General features: G+C 38.2%; 2 non-coding genes across 2 annotated transcripts; both read left to right on the top strand.

Annotated features, from left to right (window-relative positions):
* Positions 1-5901: 5901 nt before the first annotated feature.
* TRNAR-ACG (transfer RNA arginine (anticodon ACG)) lies at positions 5902-5974 on the top strand. Its single transcript has one exon. It is a non-coding gene; the product is annotated as a tRNA-Arg (tRNA).
* A 7-nt stretch (positions 5975-5981) lies between these two features.
* On the top strand, positions 5982-6053 carry TRNAH-GUG (transfer RNA histidin (anticodon GUG)). Its single transcript has one exon. It is a non-coding gene; the product is annotated as a tRNA-His (tRNA).
* The last annotated feature ends 6013 nt before the right edge of the window (positions 6054-12066 follow it).

Consider the following 12066-nt stretch of genomic DNA (forward strand, 5'->3'; position numbering starts at 1 on the left):
CATTTTCACAGACCTTACAGTGAAGAATCTCTTCCTTATCCGAGGCTTACATTTCTTTTCCTCCAGACGCAAAGAGTGCTCTCTTGTTCTTTGTAATGATCTCAAAGTGAATAATTGGGAAGAGAGATCTCTATATAAACCATTTATATTTTTATACAGGGTGATCATATCCCCACTTACACGTCTCTTCTCAAGAGAGAATAGATTTAGTTCAGCTAATCTTTCCTCATAGCTGAGCTCCTCCATTCCTTTTATTAATTCAGTTGCCCTTCTTTGTACTATCTCAATTACCACAATGTCCTTTTTGTGAACTGGTGCCCAAAACGACTGCATATTCCAGATGTGGTCTGACCAATGCTTTGTATAGGGGAAGGATTATGTCTCCATCTCTGCAGTCTATTCGTCTTTTAATACAAGAAAGTACTTTGCTAGCTTTAGATATTGCAGCTTGGCATTGCATGCTGTTAATAAATCTATAGAACCCCCAGATCCTTTTCCATTTCTGACTCCCCCAATTGTATTCCCCCTAGTCAGTATGAAGCATGCATGTTGTTAGCTCCCAAGTGCATAATTTTACATTTATCTATATTAAATGTCATTTGCCACTTGGCTGCCCAATCAAACAGTATATCCAGGTCTGCTTGTAGATTATAGACATCTTGTATGAACCTAATTCTATGACAAAGTTTGGTGTCATCTGCAAACACAGAAATGGTACTTTTAATCCCAAACTCTATATCATTTAAAAAGATGTTAAACAGTAAAGGTCTTAACACTGAACCCTGGGGTACACCACTAATACCCTTAGGCCATCCAGAGTATGAATCATTATTCACTACTCTCTGGATGCGATCTTTAAGCCAGTTCTCTATCCAATTACAGATTGACTTTTCTAAACCTATCGACCCTAACTTGCTTATTAACTGTCTGTGGGGTACAGTGTCAGAATATACAGAATATCTGTATATTGTCAAAATGGGAGCCCAAACTTCCTGGGATATCCAGGTCATGCATCACATGAGGCTTCTGGCTGCTCTGGGCATGCACAGAAAAGGCTGTTTCCTTCAATTGGAAAAAAAACAACAATCATGCATGCATGCATGCATGTTTACTGCATGCTATGTCTCACACCTGAACGAGTGACGTAGCCAGATAAAGGAAAAAAAGAAGGTGGTGACGCCAACACAATTGTGAATGATTGTAATCAGGCAAGGATATTTATTTTTTTGCGTATCATTTCAGCAATAAGGCACCTACCTGGTTGCATATTTTTAGCTATAGTTCCACTTTAAGTCTGCATATTGTATACACTGTACACAGTTGTCTGTCCTTTCATTTACAAAAACTCCATAAATACTTTGGGATGTGTGAAGTATCTGGGTCAAAAATGTGCTATAAATGGCCCTATCCAGGCTGGGGTGCTCTATATTGTAGCTCGAAGAAGGTGTGGCCTAGGCCTATTGTCAAAGGAGTTGCCGGTGTTCACCAGAGCACCTCACAAGAGGTGGAAGAAGTCACTGCACACAGCACATAAAGCTGGGTACTGGACCAGCTAACAATCCTGGAATCTAGATAAAGCCAATGGTCCAGTAGCAAGTAAGCATAACCAAGAACAAACACGAATCAGCAGCTGGAGGATATCTGGAAACAGAATAAAGGATTACTTGGTCATATGAAACAGCACTCAGCTTGGCACTAGTATAGCGAATGCTGACTGACATGCTACATATTTAGGTGTCAAGGACAATTAGGGGAGCCGTCTCCTGATTAGTCAAGGGCTTAGCACCTGAATCAAGGATGACCATGTCCTGTTGAAGAGATAGCTGCACGAATAGAGACTTTTATTGGGTTTCCTCTTCCATAAGATTATGTTTTCAAAAAAACAGATGGAATTTCTTTACCAAACAGGGAACTTTTACATTTGATTTACCTTCAAGCCTAAATCCTTTCCATTTACCCATGCAATGCTTTCCACACAAGTTTTGGAATTGAAGATGTGGTGAACCTTATGTTTTTGATGCAAATAAAAAGGAAGGATTGGCTGGGGATGAGGAATGAAAAGTATTGGAAGTATTGGAATCCACGATCGGGTAAACTTTATATTGCTGAGATGAATTAGAAGGAGTGGCCAGAGATGAAGAGTGAATAGAGTGATACAGAGATTAGAGCAGAGACAAATAAAGAGTTATGTATCCAAAATTTTTTAGGTGGGTGAAGTTTATTACTAACTGGGTTGATTTTAACAGAGATAACATAAGACCTCAGTGATATGGTGCAGTCCAGTAGAATGCAATCAACATACTGGGAGGCACCTCCACAAAACAAGCCTCAAGTTGTCTCCATCCAATCTTCTTCAAAACATTCAGTACAGAAAGAAGGAAAACCATTGCAAACATGTTATAACAATCACTGCCACACTGAGGCAATAAATGTCTAGAGTGACAGACATATATACATAGTGAATGCTTAAAAATTCTTGCTCATTTATACTTATATAAATCATGTGTAAATGTTCCAGATATTATGAAACACTTAAGAAAAAAAAAAAAAGCTAACGTTAAAAGAGGAAACATGTCAACAACAAATTCCAGTTCAAGCCCTTAGGCATAACAGTAAAGTACGAATCCAAAAATATCCTCTTTGTAGTTCATAGCAGGCTCTCCTTTGGGAACATTGGGGAATCTTGTCAATCACCATATTCTTAAGAGCATAAATTTAAAGTTTAATTTCTGTGAAACGTTCTTAGCAATCACTTTTTATAACTGTGTTTTTCAGGGTTGTGTGGATATCCATGTATTGTTTCTAGAAACTTCCTCTGAGTAATATAGTAGTTTTACTGACATAAAAAAGTGAACATGGGCACTTTAATTAGTATATGCACAATTCTGTACTACAAATAAAGTAATCAAAAATGTAATTCTTCCCATTTGTAGCAGCAAACTAACTGTGTCATGTCGCAGATGAACACTGTCAAAATCTAAAATGGTATTAGGTTCTGTTAGTTTAACATAAAGGAAACAGACTGATCTAGAAGTGTAACAGATATCATGAGGTTGATATGATGTGATATTAGCATGCATGTGACTTTAATAAATCAACTAAATCTTGACCAATCACTTTGGCTGCATACTCATTAAATTTTTGTTGTCGGACTACATACTAAACAAACAGCTCTCTATAAAATAGGCAACACAAGTGGCATAAAATTGTATTCAGTCTAACATGATTGCACAAAATTTTAATTACATGTTTCAATTTTAGTGATTGTTTGGTACACCTAGTGAATAATCTCTCACAATCTTAAACTATGTACACACGCTAGAACAGTTTTTCACAACCAGGGCTCCTCCAGAGATTGCTAGGTGTTCCTTGAGAAATGAACAATTTGTACCTCTCAGTTTAGGTGACAACAATAACTTTTTGGTTATCTGTAAGGCTGCGTACACACGTTAGATTAGAAAGATGAATGAATGAATGATGGAATGATGTATATACAGCACAGTTCTGATCTATGGGGGGGGGGGGGGGGGGGGGGGGGGGGGAATTAGCGAGTCACACCCCGCTGCACTCTCCTCCCTTCACTTGCATTGAGGTCTTTCATCTTCTGTTGTTTATGGATCCGCCAGGATGGATCCATGAACAACGTTGGACGACCTCTGTACTCAGATTTTCATCAGATTTTCAACCAAGACGAGCCTTCCGGTAATATCAGCCGAGAATCATCTCATATGTGTACATAGCCTTAGAGAACGGTCTGGACAACAAATATGTAACTGATGTACCAGTACTATCTTAGATTTGAAGAAGCTCTTATTTATCATCAGCTTCAGATTGTGTAAAATACAAATAAAAGGCAGCTCACAAAAAATTGGTAGGGCTTTTAACATGTAAACAACAAGAAATTGTGGTGCTTTAAAATGTATGCAATAAATATATGCCAAAAGCAGTCCACATCCTGTAATTAGCCTGATCCATAGTCCATAGCCATCCAAAATCTTTACCATATACTAAAGAAGAAAAATAGAAGAAAAATTATAAAATACAAAACAGATAAATATATCTGCCCAATGGGTAGGTTGTGTACCTTGATTCTGGGGGGATTTATTTAAAAGTGCACCCAATAAAGTATTGTTAAAACCAAATTGTGAAGTCATTTTTTTTCTAGGTTATTGATAGATTCAACAACTCTTATATATAATATATGTATTGCTGTTGAGATAATAATGGTCCAAAGTATAATTTATGTGTTTCCATTGAACAATGCAGTATAAATCATTTACACCTGCAACTGAGGTTAAGAAAGTGGCTGGATGGTCCCAAGGTTGGGTTGGTGGTATCCCTTCTGTTCTTGACTCTTTTTAAAGTAAATCACCTTGATGCACATGCATTAATGCAGTGGCCACTCTGAATAACTGACATAGTATATAACGAATCTGGGCGGGACAAGGAAGACCAAGCATTTCCAGATTTGGGTGTGACATTTACAGCACTGTACATACAATTGTCAAATAGGTGAGGTGTCCATACATTTCTGATGGGCAAGGTAACATGTGCTGTGTTTTTTTTTCAACTTGAATGCTTTTTAGTTCTAACTTTCAGATTACAGAGTCTAGGGACATGGGGTACTTTTAGAATGTTATGGGGTGCTTTTACCAAAGAAGGAAATGAAGTATTGGTTTGGAAGACTTCTCAGTCATTCATATATGTAGAAGGAGTTGTGTTTTTCAAAGGTTTGGCTTTGGTTATCTTTCTGCATTGTGTGAAGTTAACATATGATGTGGATCTTTGTGTGTATGTGAATAGAAAATCTAGTTTCTATTGACTGATACAAATTGTCTGTAAGAGCAAAGTCATGGTAATTGTATGGCCTGGGTGTGAAATTAAATAACTGGATAACATGTAGATCAAAGTGTGCTGAGCCTTGGAAGCTTTTTTTCCTCCTAATCACCTAATATCTGAAAAATCATACTACACGTGATTGGTTGTTACTGTATACTTTAATTTTGTTCTGCCTGCTGTATATTTTCAAGAAATTACAACTTTTTCAGGAAGTAAATTATAACAGCAACCTGTAAGACAGACTGGTGTCTTGTGTCTGTTCTCTTATTATTATTACACAATATTTATATGGCGCCAACATATCGCACATCGTTTTTTAAAGTCCATAGTAATGTCACTAGTTGTCCCTCAAAATGGCCCACAATCTAATGTATGAGTGATATATTACTTTGAACTTAACAGTTGATTATGAATAGATGTTTAGTAGGGAGTATATATCTAAAGTTAAAGAAAATAGTGTACTAAAAATGTAATAAATCTGGACCATTATCTGTATGTTTTCTGTAAATTGGTGGTTTTGCTATTAACCCTATTCTGTCTTGATACCCTGAGAAAGGAAACCTTTGTGAAATACTAGTCAGTACTTGGTTTGACTGAACCAAGGTGTATTGTTTTTTTTATTATTATTATTATTATTATTATTATTAATATTGTTATTATTATTTTTTCTCCCAGAAAGGAGACTTGGCAAGTTATTGTTAGGCTTGGCAAATAGATACTCAATATGACTTCTTACCTATACAATTTAAAGTTTTTTGTCTTAGAGTCATTACATTTACAAGGTGCTTGGAGAAACAATATCACTTCTGAAAATCCTTGAGATAACAGAATTTTTGGGATCAAAATTTTGGCAAATAGGAACGTGATATTGTTTCTTGGACAAATAATTTCCAAAAAATTAAGTGTGTTTTATTTTTGTTATGAGCAAGTTCATTAAAGACATTAGAAATAGGCTAACTCTTAGCCTCCAGAATGTCACCTATTTAAAATAACAATGATGTTGTCATTTGATCACACAGTTGCAGTGAATGTCATAGGGGTCTTGATAAGATTTTAGCAGCAGGGCCAGTGGCGCAATGGATAACGCGTCTGACTACGGATCAGAAGATTGTAGGTTCGACTCCTGCCTGGCTCGCATGTGTGCCATGATCGTATAGTGGTTAGTACTCTGCGTTGTGGCCGCAGCAACCCCGGTTCGAATCCGGGTCACGGCATCTTTTGGCTGCCAGGCAAGATTTTAATAGGAATCTAATTCAGTATCTCAGATTTGCATTTTTTAGAGGCATCAAACATTAGGAAGCACATGACAAACCTGCATAATACACAAGTTCAAACAATAACACAAAAAAGTATCTTTCATTGACTACCTACTGTCTTTTAGGGTCATGTCAGCCACCCTGGGATTTTAGAGCTGTAAAGTCTTAGGCTACGTACACACATGCAATAGTTGCCGTCCGATAATCAGTTCAGGGCTGATATTGGATGAGAATCTGACGTGTGTACAGTGCTTGTCATCCGAACGACTGCCCTAGCAGTTCCACGTATGACGAACGATCATAATGTAAGTGAAGGGGAGAGAGCGCAGCGGGGTGTCACTCCATTGTTCTCCCCCTCCCCTCTCCATAGAACACAAGAGCTGTATGTACAGTACTCATTCATGCATCAATCAGTCTTTTAACGTTGGAAAGGATCGTGAAAGATCCTTTCCAACAACAATTATTGCATGTGTGTATGTAGCCTAAAAATGATAAATGTTGAAAAAAAAATGAAAGATGCTTTGAAAGATACTTTGAAATAATAAAATACTGCTTTCAGTAAGAAGCTACATGTAGTATCCATTTGTGGCAGGCAAATGAACTTGCCCTAAGGATAATCCTTGCTGAAAAGGAACTTGAGTTAGGTTTTTAGATTAGAAAGCAGAATTAGATATAGTTTTTTTGGATTCTAAAATGCCCAAAATCTGGCTCTGACTTTGGCAAATTCAATGTTTAGCAGTTTGACAAAAAAAAGGAATGAAAATGGAAAATGATACAAAGGAGTACATTTTTTATTCAGAATTTCGTTGGAATGACCTGAGAATGTAAGGGAAAAATGACTTTTGTGGTTTCAACACCAAGTGTGTTTGGGTGAATAAAGGTGTTTGCATTTCCCAAACGTGGAAGTGGAATCCAGGCAGCCTGGGCAACAGCAAGTAATGCTTAGAGCTTAAACCAGTGTAGCTTCTGTAAGAAAACATTTTCATAAATTCCAACTATTAAAACTGGGAGTAAAATTAGACTTAGTCTTGTTAATGCAGCATGTCATTCCCATAATCCATAGCCCTAGAGTTCAGTCTTCACATTGGGGGCATTGTCCTCTTTAGATTTTCCATAACTAGTAGTCCTTAACTGCTAAAGATTCTTTCTAAAAATGTCTCTCAATTTTATCCAAGTCATTGGGGATTGTCTTTTCATTCTTTTATAAACTGACAACAAAATGTGCAGAAGGAAAGGGTGCAAAGTCTGATGGACTGATAGATTAGATCCCCTAATCACTGAAAACTACAACTCTTCATGTCATGGTATTTGTAAGATGACAGAATCATGTAAATGTGACAAGCAGCTCAAACTTTCAATGATACTTTGACCTGCACCAAATTCATTAGGAGCTGAAAACATTATATGTTCAAACACAAAAGATTTCTTTTTACAGCGACCCTTATTACTTTGAGTCCTGAACTTTTTTAAAGCAAATTTACATAAAACCTACTAAGATAAAAAGTTGACACCTTTGCTATGCTCTTTGTCAAAAAAGAGTCATGAAATTAAGACTTGCACAAAGAAGAAATAATTTATTAAATGGAAGTAAAATACATTTTTTTCTCTTTGCATGTAAAAAAATATGGTTTCGCCAGTCTTTCTATTTCACCAAAAGATTGCTGTAGGCAGAAAACTGATCCATACAGTTAGTGAGCATATTTTTCCCAATCTTTTGTCATATATGACCCAGGCTTCTTTTGTTCCAGTTCCCCATGGGACCCTTGGACACATTTATTTTGGGTTAGTCAGTATTTCTACTATGTTGTGACTGGAAAGAAGATCTAATTATGATATGAACATTTAATTTTTGAAATGACAAGGTACTTACGGGATGTCTAACAGCATAATGTGTGACTTGACTTCTAATAAAGATAAAGCAATTCATAACAAGAAAAGTGTGATTGAGATAGTGAGACCACTTGGTTTTAAAGTCAGTTGTAATTAAATTTAAAATCAGCAAGCAAAAACATTAGAGGAGTAAACTAATGCCTTTTTGTCAACAATGGGTCCCTTATTTTTTCTCATGTTAAATCCTGTCTTCTCTAATCTGTCCCTGTTGTGGGTGCTGCCATTTTCTCTGCAAGGAAACCTGGGATGCGCTTGGTATCCTAGCTTCCTGCACAGAGCTGTAAATGCACACAAAGCTCAAAGATCTTGAAAAATAAAGAGAGCAACTGGACAGGTAACTATGTCTTTTTGCAGAAGGGACTCACTTGTTCCAGTGTTTTTTTACCTTTTTACATGGGGAACCCTTTAAATAACTTTCGGGTCTTCAGGGAACCCCTGCTATAGTTACTATATACATAGTTCACAGTATAGTACAATGGTGGTCAGTAGGAAGAACCACTCTAGGAAGAAATATATCTTATTGCTGGCAAGAAGGAGAAATACTATCTTCATTGATAGCCAAAAAAGATCATTGGTGTCTAATATACTGACCTATTAGCTTATTAGTTCTTGCAAACTTGCGTAAAGTTAGCCAGATAATGTAATGAATTTGGACAAGCAGAACCAAGATATATGTTGTCGTCAGTCAGGCTTTGTTTATCGGTCCTGGCTACAATAGAGCATGTAAATGCATTTTTAGCATAGTCCTGGGTTAAAACTCGGTAAGGCAGATTACTGTGTAAAAATGCATTTTTCTGAAAACACTGTGTTCTATGTGAAGTTTGTCCTTATGTTTACTTCTGTGGGATGACTATTAATGATGGGACTCCATAGCGTATTTTGAAGACCTTTCCTTTTTGTTCACAACTGTGTTTGTGATGCATTAAGATTCATGTGCTTAATGAGCAGCTGAATATTAATATGTTTTTTTTACAAGCCTTTTTTCTTCAGATCAAACGGTAACCAAAGGAATATTTTGTGTCTTGCTATGTCTGTGTTCATATGGCAACAATCAGTTTATCTAAGGCAAGTCTTGGAATTTTGGTCTGATCAGAGCTGATATGAATGTGGGTGTTATGTGTATCTTTGGTGGGACTGGAATGTGTCTTTTAGTTAAAATGTTTCTTTTTTTTTTTACATATCATAATTTTGTAAATAACCCAACCCCTCACTTTTTAAGATAAGTTGTCTTTCATTAAAGTGGAACTAAAGTTTATTTCAGAAAAGGATAGGCATCAGCAAGGATCCCTTCTGTAATAGGCATTTTACCTGCCTGATTTCCATGCTCAACACTGGCTGCGCATGTTCAACATTGGCTGCCAAGAGACCTGGCAATCCATAACTTCCTTTGCGCGTGCCCGGACTAAACGTACTCCAATACACCTCCCGGGACAATCATGACCGTTTGTCTCTGGATACCTTCATTTAGCATGTGTGCAAAGTTTTACAGTGCACCCTGATTATAATTTTAATGGTGTAATCCTTTTTTATTACAGGAACACAAGCCATACTGTTTGTAATTGTAGAACTGAGCAGACTGACATATCTTTTCTCACTTCCTTTGTAGATTTCTGCTGCATCCAGATGATCAAGAATGTTGAAGACAGGAAGTTTCATGAGTCAGCATTTCATCTCTAAGCAGCTACAGTTTAAGCGTAACGAAATTGTCCCTTGTTTATCACATATAGTTTAAGCCAGCTTCTATTTCTTAATATTTTGAGAAGCATTGAAATTTCTGCCAGCTTTTCGAACAAATGAATAAAAGGCATTATGGGGCACTAATAGGCAAGCTTAATGTTCTGCCTAAATGGAACTAAACCCAAGTCACCGTATTCTTCTTTATTCTCTTCCTTGTTTTAATCTTCATCCATCTTGATTAGCTGGGCCAGGATGACATTGCTCCATGCAGGTTTTTATTAATTCCCAGCATGCGCAGGGGAAGCTGGGATTGCTGGGTTGCGCAGGAGTTCATTCAGTCCACAGCTAAGTAATTTTGACAGTTGAAGAGAGCGATCAGGCAGTTAAGAATGTTTTATTGCAGAAGAGACGTCTCCTTCCCCGTTCTGCAATAAAACCCTGCATGGTCACTAATTTGTGGAACTTTAGTTCTGTTTTAGTCTGGTACCTTATCTTTGCTGTTTTATTTATGACGTTGGCTTACATTAAGGAGAGCTTTACGTTTCTATTGTTATTGTGTAATTACTAGTGGTGAGAATGGTAGGTAGGTGGGAGCTCTGAAGTATCCCTAAAATTACATAAATTTGGGCCTTGCGGATCAATTGGGTAAATAGGCAATACCAAACACACCCACACAAGGGCAGGTGGATGTAATTTGAACACTCTTAGGCAATCATCTCAGATGATTCTCGTCTGATAATCTCCCCAGGGCTGATATCAGATGAGAATCTGACGTGTGTACAGTGCTCGCCCTTCAACGTTCATGAATCCCTCCTGTAGAATGTAAATGAGAGAAAGTGCAGCGGAGTGTCGCTCCATCGTTCTCCCCCCTTCCCTCTCCATAAACCAGTTCGGCGCTGTATGTACATAGCTCATACATGCATCGTTCAGTCTTTTGTGAAAGATCCTTTCTAACAATAATTATTGAATGTGTGTACCCATCCTAAGAATCATAGGCTAGTTGTGTCTAAAAGTATGTAAAAGCCAATAAAACCAAGGACAGCAGCTTCAGGCACCTGTTCCATAGTATCTAGTATTACTTTTAGGCAGGGCATTTACAAGTTTAAATTTTACTGAAATGTTTAGAGCAAAAGGGAGCTCCTGTAAGTAATGTTGGCGTCTAAACTGACCACTTAATATAACCTTAACACATCAGTTTTCAATTGCTGTAGCAGCCACAGAGAGCCTTCACACATTCCAATGACTCCCAGTGGGCTAAAGCAAGTTGTAGTTGTCAACCCTAAGGCTGCACATGTAATTTTAATCTATTGCTGCTAAGCGGATTTAAAGTGTATATAAATCCTAACATTTATCTCTTCCTATTTGTGCCATTTTGTTACTATACTGTTAAAAGCATTTTGTTATATCTGTTTTGATAAGTGCTCAAAATACATTTGAAGTCATTTCAGAAATTCAGAGCCGTCCTTTGCAAACTTAATACATCTAAACAGCCCCTTGTTCCTTTCTTGCATTACAGAATGAAACATGTATATACCGTATGGATAAAAAAAGTGGGAAAACTTTAGTAGTTTTGCAAAAGGTAACTGAACAAGGCTGACACCACTCAGTTCACAATAATGCTGGGTGTTGTCAGCCCACAACAGATCTTAGGAGATCCCTGGGGATCACAGCCACAGAGGGAGACACCGCTGCAGCAGGCAGCATGCGTGTCTCTCCCTGCAGGCGGACGGATCCATTCTAGCCGAACTACTGTTCGGCCAGGCGGCATCCCCAGCATCCCTATGGACGTGATTACAGAAAGTCCTGTTCCCAGCACTCCTGTGGATGTTCAAAGTAGGGCATGTCCCAGGGGTGCTGTGAGAAGAGGTGCGCGCGCTACCACGGGTGCCTCTTGTACCCCCCGGCTACCACTCGGCTGCCTCGCCCCGGGACGGGACATAGTTAGTTTGGATTCAGTTACCCTCCAATCAAATGGCGCCAGGTGGTGCAAAGTCATTGGGCACTCTGGCCATTTAAGGAGAACCTGTCCTGAACACCATTGCCCGCTATAAGCCTCTGTGAGTACAGTGTGCTTGGGTGCGTTCTCTGTGTCGGTTTATATTAACCTGTTTTGTCATTACCATAGCGACCTGGTCTGATACCTGATTCTGCTTGAACTCCGCCTGCCCTGACCTTGGATTGTTTATGACCACTTTTGCCTGCTGCCTGCCCTGACCTCGGATTCTTCCTGACCTGTCTCTGCTTTACCCCTCTGTGCCAAGCTTATTAGACTAATCACCTGTGAATAACCCTGTCTTGTTATATGACTACCAATAAAGCTTGACAAAGGATTCTTGGAGTTGGCTGTGGTTTGTGTGCCCAGGCACATTACAGGGAGGCTTTGCACTCCTTTTCTGTCTTGAGA

The sequence above is a fragment of the Pyxicephalus adspersus genome, chromosome 2 (assembly GCF_032062135.1).
Source record: "Pyxicephalus adspersus chromosome 2, UCB_Pads_2.0, whole genome shotgun sequence".
NCBI classification, from domain to species: Eukaryota; Metazoa; Chordata; class Amphibia; order Anura; family Pyxicephalidae; genus Pyxicephalus; species Pyxicephalus adspersus.